Here is a 24940-nt window from a genome sequence, read left to right on the forward strand (position 1 = left end):
TAATGTGGGACTTCGTGAAGGTTATTCCAGGGGCTCACAGGGTTTTGTTTTGCTTTGTGGCTTAATTCTAGATTTTCATCGTTTTGAAAGGTTAAGACTTCTTCCCTTCCAGATCACCGAGATGTTATTATCATGAAATCTGCAAGTTCCTGAAGAACGAGCCAGGGCAAGCTATAAAAGTTAGAGCTGTTGCTAAGGGAACCAGGCAAAGCTTGCTTAATGTATAAACCTGGTTATTATACTTAAAATTCAAGTAGCAGCTGGAGATTCCTAATGGGAGAGGGAAGACTCTGCTTTTGAAGAAGAAAGTGGAAAATTACTCCTCTCTCTTGGGAAAGGGTAGCTCCTGGGGTTCATCATTTGCGGCCTAGAGGCAAACTTAGGTGACAATTCTTTCTTTTGTGTTTCTAATGGTGGAAGAAAAGGAAAGCCGCTCTTCCAACCTCAAAGTAGGAGAGGAAATACAAGCAGTCTTCTCTTCCCTACTAGCCGTTTGGTTGACTGAGGAGGGAGAGACGGAAAGAGCAGAGGAAGTCCACAACTCTGACACTAGCTCTGAAGTCTTAAAGGACAACTCTGAGACAGAACTAGCCAAGAAGTGTTTGGACCCTGAAGCATGAAGGTGAAGAAAGAGCTAAATATCTACCGTTTCCTCCCATAAAAGGAAATGGGTTTTAAAAAATTAAAAAGTTGAGATTGAAAGACAAATTAAATTGTCCCTAGTTGCATGCTAATTAATATCTCCTTCCCAGACTGCCCCCCAATCCCCTCACCCTTCACTCTATCCTGATGCCACATCACATGGGAAGGGGACCACATTAGGTCAGAGAATCTTAGATTTCAAAAGATCATCTGGTTCATCACACTTAATTAACCTTTGCAGAAACTAAGGCGCACAGAGGTCCTCGTCAGGGAGCAAGGCAAGTTCTAACCCCTAACCCAGGATGTTTTCCCACTGCATCTCTTTGGGCAGGAATATCCCTGGAAAATTCAGGAATTTTCTCACTTAATAGTGCTCCCTCAGAGCTATACAGAGTAATGTTTCCAAAGTGTGTTCCACAGAACACTAGCCCAAGAGATACTCCAGCAATTCCACTTCTGGGTATATACCCCAAATAATCGAAAGCAGGGTCTCCAACAGATATTTGTACACCCGTGTTTACAGCAGAGTTATTCACAATGGCCGAAAAGTAGAAAAAACCCAAGTGTCCATCAATAGACGAATGGATATACAAAATGTGGTCTACACATACAACAGAACGTTATTCAGCCTTAAAAAGGAAGGAGATTCTGGTACCTGCCACAATGTGAATGAACGTTGAAGACATGCGGAGTGAAATAAGCCAGTCACGAAAAGACAAATACCGTATGATTCCACTTCCATGAGGTCCCTGGAGTGGTCAAATTCGTACAGACAGAAAGTGGAAGGGTGCTTGCCAGGGAGGAGGAGGAGGCTGGGAGGAGGGAGGGTGGGGAGTTATTGTTTAATGGGGACAGAGTTTCCACCCGGGAGTAGATGAAAAAGTTCTGGAGGTGGATGGTGGTGATGGTTGCACAGCAATGTGAACAAACTTAATGCTACCGAGTAGTAAATTTTGTTTTATGTATATTTTACCATACACACACACACACAAAGAGATGTTCCACTAATTTGTGGTATCACCAGACAAACAAGTCTGAGGAGATTGGAAAACTACCCCTTCAACCCCCCTCACACACAGTCCCGGCCTTGACGCGTCACAGTGCACACTCAATAAAAGACTCAGAGCTAAGTCCTAAATCAAAGACGGTTTAATTCAATTTAATCAAGCATTTCCTCAGCTGAATACAGACCCTTTTTATTTTCAGGGAACACTATTAATAGCCCACATCCGTGGTGTACACTTCTGGAAATGCTGATAAAGAGCTTCATACGGCTCAAAGTACTTCTTCCATCAATATCTCACTGGATGCTGCCAGCAAGCCTAAAAGATAGTCCCTAACAGTTAGCCCTCAGTAATATTTATGGACTGTTGGACACTCACTGAGCTTATTAATTGTCCCCATTTTACTGATGAAGAAAATGGGGCCCAGAAAAGTCAAGCCCTGGCTCAAGACCCCACAAAGCTACTCAGTCACCATCAGTGGGAAGACGAGCCAGAACCCTCGTTTCCCAAATCCTGGTCTGAAGTGTATGCCCCAAACCCTGTGCTGATCTCCTCCTGCCCTGCCTGGGTGCCAGACGTGTGAGCAAGTTCACTGAAGACCCTCAGAGCCTGGGGGCTGCTGAACAGCAGGTTAGGGACAGCAAGGGGAACAGAAGGACTCAGGGATTGCAGGCTCCAGTTCCTGACATCATACAGTTGTTAAAGGCAGCGCTCCCAGCCTCAATCACCCTTCTCTCTTCTTTTCTCCAAAGTAGGGCCAGGGTTGTTTAGAGACGTCCTATCCCCTACAACAATTCCTGAATTTTCCTGATGTAAGACTCATCAGGGTGTTGATTAAAACACAGATTCCTGTGAAATAAGTCAAGTAGAGGAAGACAAATACTGTATGATTTCACTAATACGTGGCATCTAAAAAAACCCCCAAACTCAGAAAAAGAGATCAAATTTGTGGTTCCCAGCAGCAGGTTGGGCGGGGGGATGAGAGGTAGAGGAACTGGGTAAAGGTGGTCAAAATGTACAAACTTCCAGTTATAAGAGAAATGAGTCCTGGGAATGTAACATACAGCATGGTGACTATAGTTAACAATGCTCTATTGTATATTTGAAAGTTGCTAAGAGAGTAGATCTTAAAAGTTCTCATCACAAGGAAAAACATTTTTTTGTAGCTATATAAGGTGGTGGATGTTAACCAAACTTATTGTGGTAATCATTTTGCAACATACGCTTACATCAAGTCATTATGCTGTACACCTTAAACCTGTCCAGTGTTGTATGTCAATTATATCTCAATAAAACTAGAAAAGTAAATAAATAACTAGTGCTTCAGTATCCTTAGCTATAAAAAAATAAGTAAATAAATAATAAGATAAAATACAGATTCCCAGGCCCTTCCTCCAAAGGTTTTGACTCACTAGGTCTGGGGCAGAATTTGGGAATATTTGAGTATCGATGACCTGAACACTAAAAGGGACCTTAACAGAGTATCTTCTGGCTTAGATTCTCGGCCCACAGATATTCCAGCTGAGGTTTGACAGAGCTGGAGTGATTGTGCAAGGCTGACACAGCTACTTTTTTAAACTGCTTTAAAAATAGACACAAAAGCAAAATACTCTTTCCTCAAGGAAAGACGCAGGTTTGTGAGTTTTTAAATAAAAATTGATCTGTGTGCTCCTCTCTGTTCATCGCAGCAAACACTACCCCCATTCTATCCTTCCCTGCCCAGTAGGGACCATCCTTCTCCAGGTTCCTCTGCCCTTCTCCCGTTCTTTTGGGCAGGTCCAGCCACCCTGGAAAATGTTCCGGCTGCCATCTCCCTTGCTACAGACCCAGCTCTGACGGCAGCGTTGACCCAAGTTGCTTTCTGAGCGTTGATGGAGACCAAATGGTGTTTGGCTTTGCTCGCCCACCCCATTTCCTTCTGAGCACAACTATCTCAGGCTCTAACTATGCTGCAAGAGGGAGCTGGCAGCCTCTGAGTTCTCCCTCCCCAAGGAGCTCACCCCCACCCACCCCCGCTGCAGAACCTGCCGCCCTAGCCCAAAGCAGGAGATGGATGAGCCGTGACGAGGCTGGGCACACACACAGCATTCCGATGTCACTTGGCAGGGCCTTGTCAAAGAGCAGATGGAAAAGTCTGAGGACACTCAATTCCCCAAATTCCTTTTCTGAGAGCTCTACTCCATCTCAGCTTTGACAAGTTAGTCTTTTCAAAGGAGTTAAAATCCGGCTCCTCCCTACCTACATTTGCACCAATTTTCTTTACTTCATTACATCGTGGGTAGCTAAGAGATCAATAGCTCAGCGGGTGTGTTGTGGCCCCTTAGTTGTCTGCCTGGCTTCACTGGTGAGGTCGCTGCTTCTGATCAGGAGGGCTCAGGGTCACAGCTTCTCTGTTCCGGGGGTCTTACTGGCCCCTGAGGGGGCTGCATGTGGCCCGGGAGCCCTTGCCAGCAACAGGAGCACAGCTTGGAGTCGCAGACCCAGCTTCAAATCCTGGCTTTCTGGCTGTGCAATGATAATGGTGAACCCCTCTGGGGCTGTTTCTATTTCTCAAAATGGGGATGATAGCATCTACTTCAGGAGGCTGTGGTGACAATTAAAGGAGATGCCGTATGCGAGGTGCTCGGTACACAGCTGACTGCTCAGTGAATGACAGTGATGATATTTCCTGAGCTCTCAGGACATGGCCTCACCTTTCCATGGCTCCCCTTTGCCACAAAGAATGCCACCAAGTACACTAAGACAGCACCTGGACTCCGGCCATCACAGAGCAAATAACGCCACCCAGAAATATTTGATTTAATTAAATAAAAATTTACTCCACACACACAAAAATAATAATGGCCTTCAGAGATCTTAATTTGTGGGTTTTCATGTAAAATAAACATGAGGGATATAAGAATACCTGAAATTTGACCCAAGAATGTATAAGTAGATCTATATTGCTAAATTGCTTTCCACAATGGTTGCATCAATTTACACTTGCGCACACAATGTAGGATAATGCCTACTTCCTTATCCCCTCCTCAACATGCCCAAAGCAACATATTTTAAGGCATCGCCAGTCTGATGAATTGTCTCATAGTTGTTCTGTTTTGCTCTGTTTGGTTTTTTGTGTGTGTGAGGAAGGTTGGCCCTGAGCTAACATCTGTTGCCAATCTCCCTTTCTTTTGTATGTGGGACACCTCCACAGCCTGGCCTGATGAGCGATGTGTAGGTCCATGCCTGGGATCTGAACTGGTGAACCCTGGGCCACAGAAGCAGAGTGCACGAAATTTAACCACTATGTAAGTGGGCTGGCCCCTCTCATAGTTGTTCTGATTGGTGAATCTGTGATTAGTGGTGAGGTTGAAGTTTCTTTTCATATTTATTGGACTTTTGTATTTCTTCTTTTGTGATTTTCTTATTCATATCCTTTGCTTATTTTTCTAAGCCTTCTTCATTTTTTATTAAATTACTTACTTTAATCATTACAATTGATTTATTCATTTATAATCATTATATATCAAAAATATAAATCCTTTATCTGTCATATATGAGATAAATTTTTTCTGATTTTTGTCTTTTAATTTATTTTATTGTATTTCATGTGTTCCAAAGTTTAACATTTTTAGGTAGTCAGTCATCTTTTCTTTTATGATTTCTGCCTTTTTTTTTTTTAAGATTTTATTTTTCCTTTTTCTCCCCAAAGGCCCCCAGTACGCAGTTGTATATTTTTAGTTGTGGGTCCTTCTAGTTGTTGCATGTGGGATGCTCCCTCAGCATGGCTTGATGAGCAGTGCCATGTCTGCGCCCAGGATCTGAACTGGCGAAACCCTGGGCCACCAAAGTGGAGTGCATGAACTTAACCACTCGGCCACAGGGCTGGCCCCTATCATTTCCACTTTTGATATGACACCAAAGAAGACATTTTCTTTTTAATTGAGTTCATAATAGTTTAAAACATTGTGAAATTTCAGTTGTACGTTATTACTTGTCTGTCACCATATAATTGCTCTCCTCCACCCCCTGTGCTCACCCCTTACTCATCTTCCCCTGGTAACCACTGAACTGTTCTCTTTGTGCGTGTTTGTTTATCTTCCACATATGAGTGAAATCATACTGTTTGTCTTTCTCTGTCTGGCTTATTTCGCTTAAGATAACACCCTCCAGGTCCATCCATGTTGTTGCAAATGGACAATTTTGTCTTTTTCATGGCTGAGTAGTATTCCATTGTGTGTGTGTGTGCATATCACATCTCAAATAAGACATTTTTTACCCCAAGATAACATATTTACTCATAGTTTATTGTAGTACTTTCCTATTTGCTTTCCTATATTTATACGTTTAGTCCATCTAGAACTGTGCTGTTCAATATGGTAGCCACCAGCCACAAATGGGTATTTAAATTTCAATCAATTAAAATAAAGAATTCAGTTCCTCAGTGCACTAACCCCATTTCAAGTGCTCAGTAACCACATGTGCCCAGTGGCTACCATAGTGACCAGCACAGATACGGAATATTTCCATCATCAAAGAAAGTTCTAGTGAACAGCACTGATCTAGAATTTGTTTTGTGAACGATGAGGAAGGGTAGGGAATCCAACTTTTTTTCAAAATAGTTCAAGTAGTTGTTCCAACAACATCATTTGAATAATCCATCGCTTTGATCCTGATTTGAGATGCCACAATTCTAACATTTGTAAATCTAGTAAGATATACTTGGACCCATTTCTGTACTTCCTTCTTCTACTCGTTTGTCTATCTTCCTAACCTTCACTAGGACTGCACAATTCCAACCATTGTGATCTCATATTTTAATATTTAGTAGAGAAATAGTTTTCCTTTCCTCATTATTCTTCTTTAAAAAAAATTCTTGGCAATTCTCGCACTTATTTTTCCAGACAAACTTAAAAATCTTCTGTAGTTTAGAGTTGGATTTATACCCGTATAATAACTCAACTCATGAATATTTATCTGGCCCCTGTTTTCTCAACTTCCTCTACTTCCCATCAAACTCTGTGCTCCCACTAGACTTAGCCATTCACCCTTCCACGAACACACTCACATTCTGCCACCTTGTCACCATGCACCGTGTCCTCCACCTGGAACTCGCTCCCCTGGCTGGTCCACTAGGGACTTTGACTCATTCTCTTGGCTCAAAGCTCCCTGTCTCCGTGAAGCCCTTTCTGATGCCCCTGGGCAGATGGAGGTGCTTCTCCTCCTTACTTTGTACATTCCCACGTTGGAACTATTAACTTCTGATTTTGCATTGTTTACAAGTGTGTCTTCTCACTATGAAAAACAATTTGAGGACAAAGACTATGACCTTTCAACTTTGAATTCCCATAACCTATCACAGTATTTTGGCTCAAGGTCATCACTCAACAAAAACGTATTGAGTCAAAGAGCATAATTCAGGCAACTCTGGAAAAGTTGGCTGTGGCATGCTGTGAAAGGGTTTGAACACAGATATTGGTGGGCTTTGAGCTGGCTAGGGCCAGGACAGAGCTGTACTGTGTTGACTTAATCTGGCAGTGATGCGATAACTGAATTGGAGCAGGGAAGCAGCAGAAAGCCAGCAGACTAGTTAAGAGGCCATTACAAGAGTTCAAGGCAGACAGAGTAAAGGCCTGAATAAGGGTGGTGTCTGGGGCCTGGAAAGGAGGGGACATTGTTGAGGGATGACACAGGGTTAGAAGTGTCAGGAGACTGAGGGTGGACAGAGCCAAAACTGTGACCAGGAACCTAACAGGATCTTTCTGCAATTTATTCTCATGGAATTTTCAATACCTATGAGTGTGTCGTGTCGTTCACAAACATTACAATGAGATTTTACTATAAAATCTAAATGAATTAGTAGAATGTCACCAGGGATTGTTCTAGAACTAGCTGAGTTACTCTGTCAAGTCATTTAACCTCTTTGTAACTGCTTCCTCACCTGTGAAATTGGTGTTGTCACGGTACCTCCCGTAGAGGGCTGTAGTGAGGATTAAATGAGGTACTCCTTGGGATGTGTTTAGAGCAATGCCTTGCACATGTTAAGTGCTCAATTACTGTTGGCTATTTTAAAAACTATTATTCATACATTCCCATCCAGAGAAATACCCATTTATCCCTATACCTAATGTAGCTCCCTACTTGTGACAAAAACTGACCAGTCATCCGACGCATCACCGAGCCTTACATGGAGCAACATGTCAAAGCCTTTTTGAAGGCGAAAGTCTCTAACACGGATATGAGTATACAATCGGGAAAGAAACCATCCTTCTCCCATCAAGTCAAGTTTGTTCAAGGATATCATTACCTCACTCTGTTCCGTGGTGTAACTGGTAAAAACTGGTCTCTTGTCTCCTTTGAGAGGCGATGTAGGTGCAGCTAAGCAAAGAGCTGAGGTGGTCTTGGTGTGTGTAGGATGCGATTGGGGAGGAAGGGCCATGTAGATGGAGACTGAGGGGAGGCCACCCCAAGCAAGACCCATTCATGTCCCAGGAGGAGGGCAGGATGCTATTTTTCCACATGACTCCCATCGTCCATGGGGACAATGTAAGTTGAGAGGGAGGAACTGGAGGTTGAAGCTACCTTGTTCTTCCTACCCACAGAAAAGGGTGCAGGAGGAGCCGTGATACCCAATTAGCCAGAAACTGCTACTGCCAGCAGGTTTTAAAACTACAAGGATTCAGGTCAAAGGCAGCTCATCCTGGACATTGCTTTGTGGACTCCTTGGAGTCTATGGGCCCAGTGCAGCTATTGGCTGTGTTGGTTTCATTTCACCCATTTTTACCATCAATCCTGCCATCTTGCCCATAAAGAAAGTGAGATGTGTCAATGTGTACAGTATAGCTCTTATCATCTTAAGAGAAGAAAATGAACTCTCTCAGGATGTCAGTTATAGATGTTACCGTCTTGCTCACAATGGAAATGAGCGTAGCATAATGTTTATTATTGATTCTGTACTCTTACCCAGAATGAGGGGAGAGGTATCGCTGTCCTTATCAAAGCTTCTATTGGTCCTCCTTGTGAATGGAGGGTAGCATGGCAATGCCCAAAGCTGTGTCTGTTGAGCTATTCTGGAACTCTCTCTCTCCATCCATTCTGCCCTTGCCTTCAGACTTGCCTGTCTCGGTCCTCCAGGACAGGATCCCGATGCTTTAAGGTCTTTGGTTAGCACTGCCATGTTTGTGAGGGGTCACACTAACAGTTAATGCCTTTGTGCTGGAACAAGGTCTCCACTGTGCCTCTCTGGGTGAAAACAAAATCCCTGAGACACAGAGCTGACTTCCAGAAAAGGCTCCCGTGCTAAGTCAGCCAACAGACTCCAGAGCTAATTGGAACCAGATGTGAGTTCTTTTACTGAAATATATTGCAGATCACAGATTTATTTTTTGAGAGCACCTATAATAACAATTAGAATCATAAAACGTGTTTTCCCTAGATATTTTCTCCTAGTCAACCAAGCAATATAGTCTGATAAGTTGGGGCTAACCTATGCCAAAATCAACATATTTGCTTTGTTAGAAATCTGCAGAATGTGTCTGTCTGTGGAGGTGTGCTCTGGTCAGGCCAGGGACAGCCGCCAACATACAAACAGTTTCCTAAAATATCCCATGCATGCAGGAATGATAAGCAGACTCCATGGCTTTGTGGCTGAGAGGTGGAGAGAGAAAAGCCTAGGGGAGAGGCATAGAATGAGTGGCATTAAACATAATTCATGTAATGTGGCAGATACTTCCTGCATTTAAAAAATGGAGTCTACCAAGAGTTCATGACTGCCGACAGCTTTCTCCATACCAGCACCGCTGCCAAAGTTCAAGTGCTGGGCTGATGTCCACCTCTGGGAAGAACGGCTTGCAAATTCCGGGTTGTGCTTTCATCTAAAGTCTCCTACCAAGCACAGGATTGTTTTGAAGACGTTGTCAGGTCTCCCTAGGAGCTGATTCTCTGCCCTTGAACAGCCGCCTCAGCCAGGTGTTGCCAATTGTCCCCACTTGGGTCCCAAGTCCAGGGAAAGTGGCCTGGCTTCCAATGAGAAATGCCACTGAGCAGGGGCCTCACTGCCTCAGGATCACCCTCCGGCCCCGGGGCCTGTTCCTGTCCTTGCTGGCTCCCATTTTTATTCCAAGACATCCCCTGTTTCCCAACACTGGACTCTCATTGCCCCTGGTCAGAGCCTCTGTTCTGTGTTTTCTTGTTTTTACATCAACTATTGTCTTTGACATTCAGTTTCTATTCTCTCTGCTTTTGGTAACAGTCACTTGTTTCTATGTGGGGAAATCCTGGCAGACACCACTTTAATAAAGTGATTAAAGTTAACGTCATCAGTAATGGGACAAATTAAAATCATGTGCCGCTTGACAGAATGCAATGGGACGATCATACATCACTTCTGTGATATTCCTGCCCAAGATTCATAATCTGAATCTAATCGAGGAAATATCAGACAAACCCAAATTGAAAGACATTCTTTAACATTACTGGCCTGTAATCTTCATGATCCTGAAGGCTGAGGAAACACTGAGGACTATTCCAGACTGAAGGAGACTAAAGACAATACGTGATTATGAATTGGAGCCTTTCGTTTTTATAAACGACATTATTGGGACACTTGCTGAACCCTGAATGGTTGAAATATATCAGTGCTAAATTTCCCTATTTTGTTGATTGTATTGTGGTTACATCAGAGAGGGTCCTCATTGTAGGAAATTCACATAAAAGTACTCAGAGTTTATGGGGCATATCAGCAACTTACTCTCAAATAGTTCAGGAAAAAAAGGTGTTTTTACCATACCTGCAAGTTTTGTGTAAATTTGACATTGTTTCATAATACAAAAATTATTACAAATTATCTAGTAAAAATTTTGCCTCTAATCCCTGACCCCCATCTCCTACCCCTCCCCAACAACAGGTAACCATATTCTTTAGAGATTTTTTTCTAATGTGTATGTAAGAATGAATAAGCTGATGCCCACAAATTAAGAGGCACTCTTCAATACAAGGGTCTTTGAATCACACTCTGCTATGGGATCGTGAAACTTTGCCGGGGCTCAAGACCCAGTTTTGAATATCTTGTCCCTCATCCCCCAGCTCTGGGGGATTCCCAGCCTGGGGGTGTGGCCCATCTAGCTCACAGCTGACCCTAACCAGGTCAGCAACTTGCACTCCTGGTCAGTTCTCTTTCTCTCTTCTGGCATCAAAAGTCACACAGCTTTGAGAAATAAAAGGGACTCCTGCTCAAATAGCTCATCTACCCAAGGCTACCAACCCATGGGAAACGTATAATATGTAAGAACCTCATTTGAGGACATTTACAATTTTTTTGAGAGTGATGTTTCAAAATGTTCAATGTATCCAAACTTTGATTAACATCAGGTTACTTCATATAAATACAATCACCAATGAATATGTATCCATTCTCAGTGAAGACAGAAAGAGAGAAAGAGGGAAATAGGGACTGTGAGAAAGAGAAAACGGTTGAGACAAAATTACATGCACAGTCTGGGCGCCAGGGGGGCCCCTCTGTTGGGTCTCCTGATAATAGTGGTCTCCAGTTAACTTTTTATGCTCTAACCCGGGGTATAGAAAGAGGAAATTTCTCCTTTCAAGATCGAGTCACAGGGGCCTTTCTCACAGACTCTTCTATAGTAGAGCGTTTTTGTGACCTCATCCACTGTAATTTCTCATCAACTCTCAATTCAGAGTAAATTATTGTTCCCCAGGAAGGAATTCCGAGTGTACAGTCTCTCCAGTTGGAAGCTCGTCCTGGGGACAGGCTCTTGTTACATATACTTCATGTTTTACAAGTTCCTCTCACAGACATCCTGTTATTTCTCAGTCCACAGTTCCTCTCTGTGGCTCTGATTATGCCTGTGGCTCCGATCCCTCTGTCAGTTCATACTGCTGTCATCTCCTGGCTCGGAGTGAACATGGCCTTTCAGGGACCTCACTCCTTAGGGAATCAGGGCCTCTTTTGTTCAATTATTCATTCAACAAGCATGCTTGGGATGGCCACTGTGTGCCAGCACTGTCTAAACGCTGAAGACACAATGAGGCAACAAGATGGCACCCGTGCCCAGGGCCCTTTCACCGAGCCTTATTTTTAAGGGCATGGGAGACAAAGATTTAAGCTACACATTTAAATATTTAGCTACAGTGGTTGCAAGTGTCGTGAAGTAGATATCTGGGGGGCCATGAGAAAACATATCATATCGGAGGTTCCTGGCTTAGCGTGAGGAAGAGAGCTCTGAGCTGAAGGAAGAAGATGAGTGGGAGCTAAGTGGAGAAGAGGAGGTGGTAGGAGAGGGAGGCAAACACGGAACCGTTGAAAGGTTTTCAACAAACAAGATAACCTGATCCAATTTATGTTTTTACCAGATCATTCTTAATAAGAAGATAAACAACTGAATTAAAAAAATGAGAAAAGTTCTCATCACAAGAAAAAAAAATTTGTAGCTTTCTGGTGACGAATGTTAACTAGACTTATTGCGGGGATCATTTTGCAATATGTACAAATATCGAATCATTGGTATACACCTGAAACTAACATATCAATTCTACCTCAATAAAAAAATGAGCAGAAGATTTAAATAGACACCTCCCTGAAGAAGATATTTAGATGGTAAATACACACATGAAAGTTTGCTCAACATCATTTGACAATAGGAAAATACAAATTAAAACAACAATGAAGTATTCCACTCGAATGGTTATATTCAAAAAGACTGACAACACTGAGTATTGACAAGGAAGTGAAGAAACCAGAACCCTCAGTCATTGTTGATGGGAATTTAAACAACACAGCCACTTTGGAAAAAAGTTCGGCAGCTTGTTAAAAATTTTAACATAAACTTATCATATGACTCAAGAATTCCACTCTTAGATATACAGCCAAGAGAAATTAAAACCTACAGTCATCCTTTGGTGTCTGCAGGGGATTGGTTCCAGGACCCCCAAGGGTACCAAAATCCACTGACGCTCAAGTTAAAAATGGGGTAGTATTTGCATATAACCTTCACACATCCTCCCATGTACTTCAAACCATCTCTAGATTACTTGTAACACATAATACAATGTAAATGAAATGTAAATAGTTGTTATACTGTATTTTTTAGGGAATAACGACAAGAAAAAAAGCCTGTACTTGTTCAGTACAGACACAACTAGCATAGGCCTTTCGATTCACGGTTGGTTGGATCCCCGGATGTGGAGCCCATGGATACAAGGCCAACTACATGTCCACATAAAGATGTGTAGCAATGTAGAAATATTCATTTCTCATAATAGCCAAAGACTGGAAACAACCCAAATGTCCATCAACTGATGAATGGATAAACAAAATGTGGTATATCCATACAATGGGATGCTATTCAGTAACAGTATAAATATGATAGTGTGACGTACTGATACATGCTACAACATGGATGAACCTCAAAAATACTATGCTAAGTGAAAGAAACCAAACTACAAATGACTGCATATTGTCTGATTATATTTATATGAAATTTCTAGAAAATACAAACCTTACAGAAAGTAGATCAGTAGTTGCCTGGGGCTGGGGGTGGGAGCAAGGATTGACTGCAAGTAGGCACAAAGGAAATCTTTGGGGTGATGAAAATATTCTAAAACTGGATTCTGGTGATAGTTTTACAACTGTATAAATTTACTAAAACTTGTCTCACTGTACCTTTTAAATGGGTGAATTTTATGATATGTAAATTATGCCTTAATAAAGCCATTTAAAAAGAAAAAAGTCATTCTTGGGTACAAGGTTAAAGATAGACCAGTTAGAAATCTTGGAATACCTTCTCTTGTGCTTTGTCCCTTGGATTCTTATCTCCAGAAATCAAATCTCCCTTAAAAAATAGACACAAAACCACCTCTCCATAGAAAAACCCAGAGTAATGGCACATTCTTACACACTCTGACTCAGCAGACACAGAAACTGACATGAGGAAACCACTACAATTAATAGATGTATTAAGGTTGTGTTGACTTCACAGTTTGTCTGAAAACAATGGATGCTTACCTGCTTTATATTTGTGCAATAAAGGGTCAGTTCTAGTGTATTTTGCAAAATAAATAATGATAAAAAACAGCTGGTCTTAAAGGTAAATTGAAAACTCCATCTTTAGAGACAGAGCATTTTCCAAACTTTTAAATTAAAGTCCTCATTCTCACTCCCACAAAGTTTCAGAATTCACAGGTCTCTTCTCCACCCCTCCTCGCACTGGTATTCCTCACCCCACTTAGCAGAGAGAAGGCATGGTTAGCGTATATTAACGGTCTGGTGATTGCATTTTAAAAAGTCTCCACTTCCTTCTTCCCTCTCAGTGTCTCTTTTTCCTCTCAATTCATCTTTCCGATGTCTTTTCTATTTTTGGTATCATGTCTTTTTCTCCTGGGTTCTGTTATTGTTGGGCTGTCCTTAACAACTGTGGGGCCTGAGCCAGGAGTACAAACGGAGGCCTGGTCTGTTATATTTCTAAATATTTAGAAATTGCAAACCAAAATGTCAAACCGTTAAATAAAATATGTTCTTGTCTCCTACCTTGACATTTACCTTCATAATAATCTTTGAGGCCAGGTTTGAATTTAGAATTCTCACACTCCTTGGAATATCATGCTAGAATATATTCTCACAGAGAGAACCTGCCCATCCTCAACTCCCCAGGCCACAGCCCACCCTCCTTCTCTTCCTACCTCCAGCTCCATCCCACACCATGAGGAGCTTCATGTGCAAAGCTGTGGACACTCCAGCCCACATATCCAAGCTCCACCCAACTATACTTCCAGCCCCTACAAAGAGCCTCATCTTGGCCATCCCTCCAGCCTTGGGGTGTGCTCTATTCTGGTAGCAAGATCCACTCTTGAGGGGATGGACCCAGGGAAGAGGTCAGTGTAGGCCCTGGAAATGGGCTTGGGGCCATTGGGGCAGGCAACTTTGCAGCCCTGGTACCAAAAGTGTGGTCTAGTAGGGAGGAGGAACACAGGACAAGTCTTGGCCCAGAGGAACACTTTACCCTTTGGGAGAAGCAGAGCTGGAGGTGGGGCCCTGTTGCCCAGGTCCAAGGGCAGTACTGATGGTCTTGATAAATTGTATTAATAGATTTCCTGATATCCATTCATCCTTGTGATTCTGGAATAAACCCTGCTTAGTCATGGTTTTTAGATACTGCTGGATTCCATTAGCTAATGTTCTACGTAGGAATTTTCCATCCATATTCATAAGTGACATTGATCTCTAGTCTTCTCTACTTGTGCTAACGTTGTCAAGTTTTGATATCAAGGTTATGCTAGTTTTGTAAATTGAATTGGGAAGGCTTCCATCGTTTTCTATGTTATGTAACATTTTGTTCCTTTTAATATGTGAGGCATTTGTAAAAACATTCTCATCATAAAAAGTTCAAACCATACAGAAAAAGCAAAAATTCCCCTTGACTCTCCCTTCAAATCTTAGTTCCCTGCCTAAATAAGGCCATATTATCCATTTGCTGTGTATTCTTCTAGATCTTTTCATTTCCATACATACATGTACACGTATATAATTTGGTACTTTTTTACATAAATGGGATTAAATTTTATATACTGAATTGCAAGATTTTGTTTTTTGTTGGTTTTACTTAATAAATTTATGTCTTGGAGAACTCATCATGTCAGTACATACAGACCTATCTCATCCTTTTTATTTTATTTTTTTTTATTTTTTTGAGGAAGATTAGCCCTGAGCTAACTGCTGCCAATCCTCCTCTTTTTGCTGAGGAAGACTGGCCCTGAGCTAACATCCATGCCCATCTTCCTCTACTTTATATGTGGGATGCCTACCACAGCATGGCTTGCCGTGGGGTGCCATGTCCGCGCCCGGGATCCGAACTGGTGAACTCCAGGCTGCTGAAGTGGAACGTGCACGCTTAACCACTGTGCCACCGGGCCAGCCCCTCATCCTTTTTAAATGCTACATAATAGTCTATAGTATGGGTAGATTTATTTAAAACTATTTCCCATTTGAGGGATATTTAAGTGGGTTCCAAATTTTCTTCATTATCATGCTGCAGTAAATATTTTTTTCACAGCACTTATTAACGCCTGACTTTATCCTAACTAGTCATTTGTTTATTAGATTGTTCATTTGTTTATTGTTCTGCCTGCCCCTTTTTATCCAGCATATAAGTGAAAACATATATCTTATTGCTGCTCTAATTTGCATTTCTTTGGTTACTACTGAGGTTGATCATGTTTTTGTTTCCTGGCCACACAGAAATTCTTGTTTGCAAATTGCTTTTCCTAGCTTTGGCCCTTTTCCTATTTAGTTGCTTGTGTTTTTCTTATTGATTTGTGGGAGAGTTTTATTTATTTGAAAAAAATTGTTAAATACGTGGCCAATATTTTTTCCTAAGCTGTTGCTTTTGACTTAACTTTGTTTACAGTATCATTTTAGTCTGCCTTAAATACATTATGTTTTAATGAGCCAAACTTATTCGTCTTTTCCTTTATGCTTTTTTCCCAATTTGAATCTTAATATCTGACTCACCTCTGTGAATAATGAGAAATTTATTATATTCAATCATAAAGAGTGCCCTTTCAAGCTGATATTCTTTAAATACTTGTTAGACGTTCATTTAAGAGGACAGAAAGAAGCTATTTTTCTTTTAATTACGGTGGAATATGGCTTTCTTTATATGCCAAATAAGGGATTCGTTCCATGCGCTGAATGTCACAAAGCATTTTACCTTATTGGCATTATCTTTCATTTTCGTCTTTCTCTTGTCCACAAGCAGGCTCACAAAGGATGAAGCTGATCTGCAGTACTAAGTAAAAGCTGGCCTCAAGGCAGGGGGCCTGGGACACAGAGAAAGACAGGCACCTACACCGTCCACAGGAGGGCAGGCTCCCATTCGGGGCAGCGGGTCTGATTCCCACCGCCTCGTTCATTCCCACCATAATCTGCTAACTCCCACTTAGTCTGCTTGAGAGGACAGGGAGTTAAAACATGGGCTAGGTCTCGGACTTGAAGGCTGTTGCATTTTTGGAGTCAGAGTGTTGGTTCCCTGGTCTGAACTTTTAAACCGCTAAGTGGAACCTCTTTTATTTCTCTCTCAACGACACCGCCATCCCAATCTCAGTTAGTGCTCTGTGCTCAAGAAGTAACTGTCAGCAACTCCTCCTCCTCCTCCCTCCCCTTCTCCTTCTGGATAATCAGTAGCTCTTTCGAGAAAAGCCCAACTATTGGGGTCAGTGGTTCTCAACTGGGGAATGCACATCAGAATCACCTGGGCAGCTGGAAAAAAAAAGACTCCTGAGCTCTATCCTAGATTTATTGAATCCCAATCACCACGGGTGAGGCCAGGAATTCTGAAAGGTTTAAAATCTCCCCAGGTGATATGGATGCACAGCCGATGAAGATACAGTCAGCCAGTGTGACTAACTCTACAGGGCAAATGACCCAGTTTCTTCAACAAATACACGACATGAAAAACGGAGGCGAGCAGAAAGTGTCACAAATGAAAAGACCTGAAACATGTCAACCAAGTGCGATGTGCAGACCTTGTTTCGATCTGAGCAAACTAAAAATAGGCATTTTGAGACAGAGAAAACTGGACACAGATTATCTATATTAAGAAATTATTATTTATTTCGTTGGATGTGATGTTGGTATGATGGTTGTGTTAAAAATCTGTTTCTGTTAGAGATAAATACTGACGTATCTACAGGTGAATTAATGTACATGAAATTTGCTTTTAAATATTCCAGAAAGAAACCCAAACACGTGGCAGGAAATGATGAAGCAAGGATGGCAGCATGCGGTTAATTGTTGAAATTGCCTGATAGGTCCGAGGGGGTTCTTTGTACTATTTTCTCTGCTTTTGTATGCGTTTGAAAATTTCAGTAATGAAAACATTTCAAAAGAATGACAGGATTTGAAGACCCCAGCTCCTTCCGAGTCTGGTTTTCCTGGCCCTGCCTCACCTGGACCTCATCAGCATCAATCTGGTGGTTTCTTATTTCCTCTGGGAAACGTATTTCCTCTGGCGTGTACCTGATTGGATCAAGAAGCTTTATGCAAGCTTTTCCTGTGTTCCCTTACCTGCTTCTTCCCCGTCGGAAGGAAGTGGGAAAGTAAATCCAGAAGGGCGCTTTGCTGCTGACATTTCATGTCTGCTATAACATAGTGAACCCCGCGTCAGTGCTGGAGCGAGAAGCCTCATCATCAGAGCGTGAGTGAGCGGCTTCTCTCCTCGACCTTCAAACCTAGCCCACATTGCCCGTTCCAGCCCTCCGGCAATGTGCAGCAGACAGAGCCCTGGATTGGAAGACAGGCATGGCATTCCAAGTGCAACTTGAGCTGAGCCTCTCTTAGGGGAGGGAGGAGTGTAGTCAGTCATTAAATCAAGCAGGTGAGACAAAAAGGCAAGGTTTTCTCTCCCCCACTGAGATCATCAGAGAGGGAGAAGAGCAAGAACCATCGCGTCTGGCCTTAGCGAAGAGGGAGCCATGGGGAACCCAGAAACTTGTCTCTCTCTATTCCATCTTATAACATTATTGTTTTTCAAATTTGGTTTTCTTTTAACTTAAGAGGTTGGTGTGTGTTTGTGTGTTTGTATGTGTATGTTTAATAAAGATGATGAGAGGCAAGGGATGCTAATTCTGTGGTTATCCACGCTCTGACTGCAATCAGACTGTTCAAACACCACAACAAAAAGTCCCACGGGTGGCAGCTTACCCTCAATTCAGGCAAAATACCTCAGAGGCAACCAATAACCTCTTGAACTCTCATCTTTTAAGTTCAAGTTCCATTAAGTCAACAAATGACACACACTTACAAAGCCATGTCTCTGACCTTTCCCACTTGGCCTCTTAGCTCTTCTTGGACTTGCCAATTCCAGTTACCACACCCCAGTTTTCGGATTCAGGTTGCTTCTACCTTCACTCCCTCACGACACTAACCTCATCTTCCACTCTCTCCTATGCTCGAATTCCTCTTCTGGGTTTGCTCAAAAGAAGGTGAAAAGTGGAGCGGCGGGATGCAGGGAGATCTGAACCTGCAGGCTACTAGCTTTCAGAGTTGGAGACAGGCCCACAGTTCACTCTGCCATGCTCCTTTGTTTTTTCTTTCCTTCCAGCTGGGCAGAGAAGGCTGCTGTTCTCTCTCAGCTGGCTAATGTCACCTCATCTTTGGGCCAACCACCATCTTGTGCTCTTACTAAATGAAGAAGAAAGCTTTGCAGCCACTCCTTGGCAGCCCACGATGGAGGGTGGGGAAACCAACGCTGCCACACCAACATCAAGGAGTGTGCCAAGGGCACTTCTCTGCACGACCTGAACCATCCTCCCAGAGTATGTCTTGCCAGCTTTAGCCTTGACCTCCGGGAAAAGACAGCCAGCAATAAGTCCCTTCATATTCCTCTGGTGTGTAAACCAAAGGTGGTGCTTAGGCATGCAAGCTCTGGAATTGTATTCCAGCTCCCTCATGTAGTTAGTGGTTGTGGGACCCTGGTCAAGTGAGTTAGCCTCTCTGAGCCTCAATTCTCTCAGCTTTAAAGTGGGCAGAGTAGTAGAACCAAAGGAAATAACATGCCTTCAGCACCTAGCATGGTGGGTGCAGAGTATTTGTTTAGCAGCATTACTACTGGGTAAACAATCTCGTTGGTCTTTATAAAACTTCTCTGCCTCCTGAGTTGGTGGTTGAAGAAACTGGGGTTGTAGGAAATTAGGAGCACTGAGTTACGGGGTCCTGGTAATTCAGGGCAGAGCCAGGTGGGAGTCAGGATTCTGACTCCCAGGCCAGGGATCACCCTTACTGGCCAGTTAGACCCCTCAGCTCCCTGGTCAGCGGCTTTGCTGGGTGGACCTGAGGCTGACCCAGGTTGGGGGATCAGGAGCTGGTGGGCTTGGGTCAGATACCCCAGAAAGAGCCACCCTGGTTTGCAGCTGTACCTACTCATCAGATGACCAGGAAAGTGTGGGGGAGCAGATATATATCACATCACATGCCTGAGACCTACCCCAGACCATTGCATCAGAATGTACTGGGTCTCGACAGCAGTAGTTTGTAAACGCTCCCTTGTATTTCTCACATATAGTAGGGTTGAGCTCCCCGTGTTCTAGGGGCACAGGGAGTGCGATGCTGGAAGAAGCAGTCCCTACTATTTAGAGTGAATTAGAAGACAGAGATCACAGAGCCACATTCTACCCAGAGTGTGCTCTCTCTGATGGCAGCTTCTGAGACACTGTGTGGGAGGCTAGCTGCCTCCCTCGTCCCTGACTTGGGAGATTCAGCTGCTCCTGTGAAGGAACAGCCCCAAGCTTGTGCCCACCACTCAGAGTTGGTCTAGTCTTGCTCCATCTGTCTTTGCTTTAGGCTTGTACCACCACCTTGGCAGGTAAACAGTGCCACCTCTGACCTGCGAGTCTGGAGCTCTGGAGATGTGGGCTGGAGGTGTAAACCTGGGAAATATTGACTGCCTCAGGCTAGAGGTAGAAAGTGAAGTCCCCACAGAGGCCTTTGGGGATCACCAAGATTTACTTGGGTCTCATAATCTCAGGGGTTGTCTTCCTGTGCTGCCATTTGGGCTACCTTCAGGTCCCTGGAAGGCTGGGGTGGCATCTCTTGCTGGGTCAGGCCAGTTGGGGACGGTGAGCCACCAACATCTGGCAAGGACAGGGCCTGGGAGCTGCGGGTCTTGTCTGCTGTTTGTCTATGCTGCTTTGAATTCTGTCCAGCCTCAGGGGGTCATCTGCACCTGGCCAGCTTCACCTGGGCTGGAGAGAGGTACAGGGAAGAAGGGGATTCTAGGAGAAATGAGGGGAGGCAGCTGGGCAGGCCCTCTGGGGGTGGCCACCATGGGAAAGCCTTCAGGGGCGCTGTGAGAGAAGAAGGGGTGGGGAGTGGGAGGAGGGGACCGTCACAGGATCAAGGAAGGGAAATGGCCAGCAGCTCTCTTCCCCCACATTCCTCCTGGAATTTTTTCGTTCCCTTGGTTATAGAAGAATAGCAATTAGCAAATTCAGTAAAAAGAACCAGAAATGGAGATTGTTTGCGCATTTGGGGGCCAACATGCATTAGTGAAGGAATGCGACCAGAACTATATATAACCCCTCTCTTGGCCCACCCACCTGTCCGGCCGAGTGAGCGATGGTCTGTTTGTTCTGGGCTGGTATGTAGCTCATTTCACTCTGGGAGCCCACCATCTGGGCCCGAGCCTGGCTGCCAGTAGCTCTTGGTGACCATATATGGCAAAATGATATATGTGATAAAAAGAAGCCAAATTCTCCAGTTGCGTCAGTCCCCGGAGCATGCAGCCTGCCTGGCTGGAAATCCCTTCCAGTCCCACTCCCCGTCTCCCGCCCCTCACCCTTGCTCCGGAAACCAAAGGGGCTCCGCGATTGGCTGGGGGAGCAGTGGGGGCCGAGGGGGCGGGGCCTTCCTCCCCTCTATGTCTTCCAGCACATTCTCAGGCCAGGACTGACTTCAACGTTTGTTTGGGGTGGGGAGGATGGTTAGTGAGGGTCAGAGCTGCGAGTGTGTTTGACCCTGGCCCTAAGCCAGGAAGATTACAGGAGTGATAACTCACATTCTTTCCAGAGCACAGCCTGGTGTGGTGCCAGTGTGTATGGGGGTAATGGGATGGGGGACACAGTTCCCCCTCAATTCCAAGGATAAAATGAACCCACGTTCCCCAACATCCCTACAATTCCCTTGAACCTTAACCTACCAGGAGAAAAGTTCTGTCTAGATTAATTAGCTGGGGGAAAGAATATATATATACATATATATTCCCCGCCTCCAATTCTGTCTTTCTCTCTGCCCTGCCTCTGTGGCTGCATTCACCCCCTGCAATGAGTTCCTACCCCGAGCCAGGCGCCGCCGTGCTGGATGCTGAGGGAAAGGGACCAGCACAGGCAAGGTCCTGGCCCTCAAGCAGCTGGCCCTTGGGCAGAGATGAGATGGGGGCCATTGCTGTAGGGGGCATCCAGCTCAGACACAAGGGCTCAAGGTGGCTCCTGGGAGGAGGTGACGCTTGAGCCCAGTCTTAAAGGACAAGCAGTAGTTTGCCTAATAATGGATGGAGATTGGGACCAGAAACCCTAGGCTGAGGAGAGAGAGAGAGCAAGAGTTGGGGGAGTTCCAAGCAGGTGTCATGAGATATAAGCCTGGGAGGTAGGCTGGGGCCAGGGCAGGGAGGCCTTTTCCAGGAGGTGCTAAAGGGTCTGGACCTCTGCCTACCTCATATCTGAGCCCATTGCATGCACGTACCCATACACCGGGTCTGGCACACACACCAATATCCAGTGGTGTACACACATGTACACACACACACACTCTTAGGAATGTGCACAGAGACGCATGCTCATGCCCACTCAATGTCACATCACATAGCAAGGAAATCCAGCAAAAGGGAAGAAAAGAAGACCAATGAAGTGCAAATGAGAACCAGGGAGAGGAGGCAGGCCTGGTGAAGACCCTGCTGGGAAGGAGGGGGCCGGAGTGGGAAGTGTGTGGGCGGGAGAGCCAGGAGCTGTTGTTGGAGGGGGAGGGACATTCTAGCAGGTTCTGGGCTCCCCGTTTGGGGAAGGCACAGATAGGAATGGAGACAGCTGGTCGACAGAGGTGGGGGTGGCTCAAGCATAGGCAGTAGCTCAGCTCACAGGATGTGTGTCTGTGTGTTTGCAGGAGGTCAACACCTCCTCTCCAACAGCCCACCCCCGACTTCTTGCCTGTGGAAACTATGGCTCTTCCTTTAGCTTCACTTCTCTGAGCTGACCACAGAGGCTGGGGCACTGGCTGCAGGGGGTCCCTGAGAAAATGATCCTGTGTGGCCCAGCAGGAAAATAGTGTCTGGGGGCCTTGTCTGGTTTTCTCCCTTCCATGGTGCATACACTGGCCAGATGTGTCTTTTGACATCCTGGAAGGCGTGACAGCCTGTCCTGAAGGCATGAATGTCATCACTCAACTGCCTTCAGAGACCTGTGTCCACTGGGCATTTGCGGGGGTAGGTTTTAGAACACAGTTCAGTCACTGCTTCCACCAGGCAGCCCTCCCTGACTCCCCAAGGCTCGGTCGTGTACCCTCCTGTGTGCTCACTCAGACACCACAGTGCAGTGGGATGTGCCCAGGAGAAGCAAGGTGCAAAGTGCAATGTCTCTTATGACCTTGCCTGGAAGTCACACGGCATCACTTCCACTATATTCTGTTGGTCTCACAGACTAACCTTGACAGGATATGGGAGGAGGCTCCACAAGGGCGTGAATACCAGGAGGTGAGAATGTTTAAGGGCCATCTTAGAGGCTGGTTGCCAAAGTCACTAAGTTTAGGGTAATTTGTTATGCAGCCATAGATAAGCACTTGGGCCCAGGGTGACAGGCAGATAAGGTTGGGCGGCACTAAACTCTGGGTGTCTATATTAGACAGGATTCTTTCCATTTCTAGAGAAAATAATCTGCTTCAAACTCAAATACGGAAAGAAATTTGTTGGCTCACATAGCAGAAAAGCCCTCGAAATAGTGCTCGTTTCAGGAGTAGCTGAAACTAAGATTTCATGAGCAAGTACACAGTTAACTGCCACATGGGGACAGGGGCAGGCTGGAGGCGTTTGGAGGAGGAAGAGGCCAGTAGAAGCGAGGATGATGGGCCACGGAGGTTCACTGTACTATTTTCTCCATTTTTGTATACGATTTCAAATTTCTACGACCAAAAGTAAAAAACAACAACAAAAAACCAGAATGGGCGTGCTTCCCAGGAGGGTGTCATTTTGTTGGGTTGTCTTTCTTCGCACACGTATCGTCAACAGCACCACCTGCACGTCACGACACTTGCGAAGCACAGAGTGATTCTCTGCACTGAGTTGCCCCAGAGACATGTGTGGACACACCCGTGCCTTCCCCAAAGTCCCCAAGACTTTCCAGATGACAAGCCCTATCCAACAACCCCCTTCCTCTCATGGGAAGTCCATTTTCCTCTGACCCCCATTGCTCTTGCTTCTATTTGCCGCTTTTCAGTAAATCAGTCCAAACTGAGGCCCCTGCCTTGCCAAAGAGGTTGGGCCACTTGACTTCTTTGGATGCAGGAATAGATTCTGAGGACAAGGATGGCATTTGTCTTGTCGACTGCTCTTTCTTCCATGCTCAGGACCGGCTTGGCGCATAGCAGATGCTCCATAAATATTTTTTGAATGAATGAAATATTTTCAAGAAAAAGGGAGTTGCTGTAAGGATACAGAAGGTCCAGAGCTAGCACTGGACGCCAGAATGGAAGCAGCCGCAGGGATCAGCAAGACTCTGCTGCAGATTTCCTCCCTCCTGGGGGCTCTGCCTCCCTATGTGTTCGCTCCATTTGACTTCACCTCTCTCTCTGCTTCCTCTGCCAACTTGTCTCCACTCACACAACTTGCCACAGACCCCCCCATTCCACTTCATGGCATCCTTCACTGCGGTCTTCCAAGTCCCACCTTCCAGGGACTTTATACTGTCCCCGACTCCCTTCTCTTATGTATTTAACCACTTCCTCCAATCTGGATCCTTCCCGTCAACATTTAAACGTTATGTAAGCTCTCCCTTTGAAATAACAAACAAAGCTTCTCTTAACACACATCCATTTCCAGTTACTGCCTTCCTTCCCTTTACAACCGACTTCTTAAAAGGGTGTCCATATTCCATTTTTCGTTCTTCACCTCACACTCAGTTCTTACTCATTTACTTCTGGCTTCTATCTCTGTCACTCTACTGACATAAGTCTTGCTCTGGTACGAGTGACATCCTAGTTGTTCACATGCTCATCTTACATGACCCCTCTGTCACATTAGACACAGTTGGCCAATCCCTGCATGAACTCACCTGGTTTTTCCCCTGTCTCTCTCTCTGGTTGCTCTACCTCAGCCTCCTTCACAGGCTCATCCTCCTCTCTCAGGCTGGTGGCACTGCTTAAGGCCAGGCGCCAGGGCCCCCTTCTTGTCCACTCTGTGCTCTCTCACTGGGCGGGTCATTCACGTGACTTATTTAGGCTCTTCTGTTACTATATATACATCTGTGACTCCTGAGATAGTCACTAGCCATACTCCTTCCAAGAACATGATAGGACTTCCCCATCTCCCTGGGATGTGATCATGAATATGAGCATAAGTGACACATGTCACTTTAGGGCAGAAGCTTTAAAAATCAGTATGCAATTCACTACGTCTCCTTTTTCTGCCTCAATCACAGTGGAAGCATGTATTGAGAAGTAAGTTTCATCAGCCTAGTCCCTGAGTGTCTATGATGAGCAAAGCCTTCTTAATGACCTATTTTGGATATGTAGTATAGTAAGAAATAAATCTTGATGCATTAAG

General features: G+C 44.6%; 1 long non-coding RNA gene across 2 annotated transcripts in view; it reads right to left on the reverse strand.

Annotated features, from left to right (window-relative positions):
* Window positions 1–24574, reverse strand: part of LOC139074152 (uncharacterized) — a 40091-nt gene extending 15517 nt beyond the window's left edge. Inside the window, exon 1 of one of the 2 annotated variants that reach the window (XR_011523669.1) lies at window positions 24450–24574. This is a non-coding gene — a long non-coding RNA (uncharacterized lncRNA). The remainder of the gene's footprint in view (window positions 1–24449) is intronic. The other variant, XR_011523670.1, reaches the window with a different exon arrangement.
* Between the last annotated feature and the right edge of the window lie 366 nt (window positions 24575–24940).

This window comes from Equus przewalskii, chromosome 10, assembly GCF_037783145.1.
Source record: "Equus przewalskii isolate Varuska chromosome 10, EquPr2, whole genome shotgun sequence".
In the NCBI taxonomy this organism is placed as follows: Eukaryota; Metazoa; Chordata; class Mammalia; order Perissodactyla; family Equidae; genus Equus; species Equus przewalskii.